General features: G+C 38.3%; 1 long non-coding RNA gene across 3 annotated transcripts in view; it reads left to right on the top strand.

Moving 5' to 3' along the window:
- The first annotated feature begins 593 nt into the window (after positions 1–593).
- LOC121949278 overlaps positions 594–5,104 on the top strand; it is a 63,132-nt gene continuing 58,621 nt past the window's right edge. Inside the window, exons 1-2 of one of the 3 annotated variants that reach the window (XR_006106224.1) lie at positions 594–723; positions 3,537–3,766. This is a non-coding gene — a long non-coding RNA (uncharacterized LOC121949278). Of the gene's footprint in view, positions 724–2,635; positions 2,802–3,536; positions 3,767–5,104 lie in introns of those variants that run through there. The other 2 variants (XR_006106225.1, XR_006106223.1) reach the window with 2 other exon arrangements.

Below are 5,104 nucleotides of genomic sequence, written 5' to 3'. Positions count from 1 at the left end.
TTTTTCTTGAAATCCGCGCTCAGTTCAGATTAACCTGGACTCCGACACAGACATCAGAATGGAGTGTGATTAGATGGCTGTGGATGTTCACATCTGGGGAACAATTAGCCCGGATGCACGGCCACGCTGGAGTGAACAAAAGTGACAGTATTGTCAGATTTGACAGGTGACTTGGGCTGTTCCAAATTTAGAGCTATTGAAGTTACATGAGGGTGAAATCAGGTCAAAGACATGCATCATGAAAAAGGGTCACTTTGTCTTGGGAACCACTGTCACCTCATGAAAACATGCAAGAAAACTAATAAATGTAAATGTGAAATTTGTAGTATTTTGGACCCCAGAAAAAAAAGAAAACTCTGAGGCAGAATTGTGATACGACGACACTGACAAACGCACCAGAGACGTCATTATAATGATCCAATCCAGACGATGGCCCTCCCCCCATGGTGTCTAGCTGGTGTGGCCCCTTTTCAAGTTAATTCAAGCTAAGCTTTTTTATGAACTTTAAGGACAGTGCCAACATTTCTGAATGCAGTTGCATTCGGTCAAGGTCTCATGCTGTGTCCCATTTACCTTGCAGGTCAGCAGTCAAGCAGACCGCGTTTCCAGTTGGAAAAACGTTATTCCGCTGTGGTGTTTGCTCCAGCTGTGTTAAGGGGCTTTTACACCACTGCACGATAACCGCCCTGACAACCGCCTGCCTACAAAGACTTTCCTCAAAAGGTAAAATGTTTTCAAAAGTGGTTGCTGCCGCCATGGTCTGCGGCTATGATGGCAGGCAGGCGGTCCACTCAACACTGGCAGAAGTACAAGCTCTCTTGTAGCTGCATACTGTTTCAAGACAATGGAAAACACTGAAATTTCCAATTATTTTACATATTTGGACAGTTTACCAGTTATCTGAAGTTTGGTTGAAATGTTACCCCAGGTCCAGTTTTCCTCTGTTTGTCCTCAGAAGTTGCCGGTGCAAGTGTTGTAGTACTCGAGATCGGTCTTTGTCTCGAGATCACTTTTAAAGGGTCTCGGGTCTCGTCTCAGAATCGAATGCATTTTGACTCGGTCATGTCTCAGTTTCGGACATAGTGGATTGCAGATTTTTTGTTGTTTTTTTTGTCACTGATGACGGCTGCCAGGCTTCATAGTAATCAGAGGATATAGTCTTGGTCTTGACTCGGTCCTTGCCCCTTAAAATCTTGGTCTTGTTTCAGTCAAGTCTTGATGAAAGGGAGCTTTTCCCATATGACTAATGCAGATTGAGTGAATGTTATTTATATGTGAATTTGAGTGTTTTGGCAGTTATTTATTTTTTCACCCCGTGCATCGACTGTGTGGGCAAAGTGCCTGTGCTGTGTTTGTGCCAGACCCCAACAGACCCTTTTCTTCTTGTCTCAGTACATTCATAACTGGAGTCATACACCCCTGGAATGTGTGCAAATGTTTCACTCAAGTTGAAACACAGAGAAAAAAAATCATATTTGTTTGCATCCATTTCTGTCTTTGCAGTCACTTTACATGCAGTTGCACCAGGTCTAAAATTTGCAGAGCTGGAAGCACAACTTTAGATGGCGCACATAGCAGTCCCAGAATATAGTTATGTGTGTGTTAATCTGGCAGCATGTGCACTGGATCCTATCAGGTAAAGTGGCCTGCAGAGATTATATTGTTTCTGTTGTATAGACTAATTCAAAGGCTACTTTTGTGAAGACTGGCTGCCTGTTATCAAAGCTGTTGTCTGAAAATAAAAGGAAATCATTTCCCTGCAGAAAGTGGACACTGGTGAATTGCCAATGATGAAATGAAAAGGATGTCTGTCAATTGGACGTTTGATGCAGGCTCAAACTGAATGAGAGGCCGTGAGCAGTGGAAAGCAAACACTCTTTGAAGTGCCTTATTTTATGACATGTTGTATTCATTGGTGGATGTGAAGTAGTGAATTAATGAGGGATGAAAAAATGTCAGGATTTTCCTTTAAGTGAATCCAGAAACTTTTACAGTAAGAATTAACATATGTGACTTGTACACCCGACTTCATCCACATCCACCATCAGTTGAATTTACTGCTTTTGCACAGATGGCAATCTCGTTTGCTCTGAAAACCTTGTGATTCATCCTTGCTGGTGCCATAGTGGTTATTTACATTTTCCTATAATTAACTTTAGTTGAACATCACAACTAAACTGAACTTTTTTTTTTCTTTTTTTTTTAATGAGCATTCAAAGTGGTTGATGTACAGGAAGGATCTTCCTTTTAAAAAAACAAAAATTAAAACTGAAATACAAGGCGTGTGAAGCCCAGTGTAATCAAAACAGTCAGAAAGAATAAAATATCTATACTAATATGCACCATTTCATACAGTTGCACCTGAAATAAATACATGTATGATTAAAACGCACTTTAAATACATATAATGATGTTTAAAACGATAAATTCATATGTGTCAAACAGTTAAAAAGATAAACAGGAAGGCTCCTGTGACAAACTTGGTGAAAAGCCAATAAAGTCAAGTTCATGTTGACTGTGGCCAATCAGAGGCTTCAGCCCGCCCCCTTACTGTCCACTGACTGGTCTCCTGAGTAAAGTAGTCCCAGCTGAGCGCTGGATATGGACAGAGGCCAGGTGCCGAAGTGGTAATAAAACCTAAAGAAACAAGTGGAAAAACTCATTGTAAATTAATGTTATGTCTTCATGTGTTAATTCATGCTTCATGCTGACAAAGTAAAATCACAGTGTGGATAAGAAAAGAGAGAGGGTCCTCCATAATGTGCCATTCATCGCCCTGGTGAGTCCTAATAGATCCATGGGTGAGTCAAATTAACACCATGTAGCCAACTAGCGGATGTTTCAGTTAGCCGCGATGCTAATTTTCGCCATTGTAAACTCCATTGATTTATGCTAAAACCGTTAGCAGCCTAAATCCTCTGTGTAAAATCCACAGATGTATAATAGTGAAAGTGGTGAAATCTCAGTGGTTATGCTGACAGTGTTAGTGAATTGAAAACTGAAACTGTAACCCTGCTGACAAGCAGACATGCTGTGCCATCCTGGTGTGTTAAGAAAACTGTTGTTTATTGTGTTGTCATGTACTTTTTACACTATCTGAGTGAAAAGCTGCAACTGACTGATGGCAAAATGAAAGTTACTAGTAAATTTGTATAGTTAGTGCTATTTCCATAGTTCATAAGAGTTAAACTATATGTTAAAGGTGCATAGTATTTCTACATTTTATGAGTTTAAAAATATTTTAAAGGTGCACTAGTGACTAAAATTAATATTTATTTTCTGTGTTTCTATTTAGGCATCTGAACTGTCATTGAGTTTCTACTGAGAATATTAGCTTTCTAAACTGATTATTTTCACTGATTGTGGATGAAATTGAAATTTTGAATTAGAAATTGACTACCTATGTTGTAAAACAAAACTTGCAAATTGGAGCTTTGACTTTATTTCATGAGCTTTATCCTATGATCAGGAATGCTCATATAAGTAGCATAAAGCTAATTAGCATGAAACTAATGTTATCTTTACCTTATTTATAGGTCAGGGTTTCTCGTTGAGTTGGAGACCTTTCAAGCTGAGCCAAGACTTCGGACGGAGATATTGGAGCCCACAACGGTGATTCATTGACTTGAGAGGATTTCGGAGATTCCAGAGAGGGACTTTTCCAGCACTGCAATGCAAGCCGAGCCGAGACATTGAACCACCTGCCTGCAGTGAGAAGGCTGCAAACTGAGGAACGCTCAAGTAATCCACCCTTTCTTCAAACGCGGTAGGACTGAACTGTACACACACACAGAACCCATTTTACAGTCCCATGTGGGACACACTCTTAAGCCCATATGGGCTCCACATACAAATGTTGGCTGGCGTTTTCGGCAAATTTTTCGACATGCTAAATTACGACATTTTTACCCTTTTTTTCGACATTATATACTGTGACGTGTCTCTAAAAGCTATAAAATGTCCTTTTAAGTCTATTTTTGACATGTCAAAATTTAGCATACAAAGTAGTAACAAAGTGAAAATAAAACCCAAAAGAACCAAAAATGTCATAATTAAGCATGTGGGGAAAAAAAGGCCAAAAACGCCGTAGTATAGTATGATAAAAAACATTGATTTTTGACATGTCAAAAATGACTGAAAATGACATATTATAGCTTTTAGAGATGCATCATAGTATAAAAACTGGAAATAAAAGCCCAAACGGCCAAAAACGTCATAATTAAGCATGTTGAAAATAATGGCAAAAAATGCCATAGTATAGTATGTCGAAAAAATATCGAATTTTGACATGTCAAAAAAAAAGGCTGCAAATGACAATTTACATCTTGTAGAGATGCGTCAAAAGTTAAATTTTGACTGCTCCTAAAAACTGCTGAAAATGACATAGAATAGCTTGTAGAGACATTTCATAGCATACAGAGTGGGCATAAATGCAAAACCACCCCAAAAACCTCATAATTTAAGATGCCAAAAAAATGGTCAAAAAGGCAATAGTATAGTATGTCGAAGAAAGTCAAATTTTGACCGCTCCTAAAAACTGTCGAAAACGACATAGAATAGCTTGTAGAGATGCGTGATACCATACAAAGTGGGAATAAAGGCCAAAAAATACCAAAAACCTCATAAATTAGCATGTCAAAAAAAGTCCAATTTTAACTGCTCCTAAAAATTGCTGAAAACAATACAGAATAGCTTGTAGAGATGTGTCATAGTATACAAAGTGGGAACCAAGGCCAAAAAATACCAAAAACCTCATAAATTAGCATGTCAAAAAAATGGCTGCAAAGGCAATAGTATAATATGGCAAAAAAAGTCAAAATTTGACCACTCCTACAAATGGCCACAAAGGAGATAATATAGTATGGCTAAAAAAGTCAAAATTTGACTGCTCCTAAAAATGGCTAAAACGGAAATAGAATAGCTCGTAGAGATGTGTCATGGTCAACAAAGTGGGAATAAAGGCCAAAAAAAGGAAAAAAAAACCCTCATAATTTAGCATGTCAAAAAAATGGCCACAAAGGCAATAGTATAATATGGCGAAAAAAGTCAAAATTTGACCACTCCTAAAAATGGCTGAAAACGACATAGAATAGCTCGTAGAGAC

Source organism: Plectropomus leopardus, chromosome 10 (assembly GCF_008729295.1).
Source record: "Plectropomus leopardus isolate mb chromosome 10, YSFRI_Pleo_2.0, whole genome shotgun sequence".
Classification (NCBI taxonomy): Eukaryota; Metazoa; Chordata; class Actinopteri; order Perciformes; family Serranidae; genus Plectropomus; species Plectropomus leopardus.
Note: the sequence above shows the minus strand (reverse complement) of the source record. Positions and strands in the feature narration are given on the sequence as shown.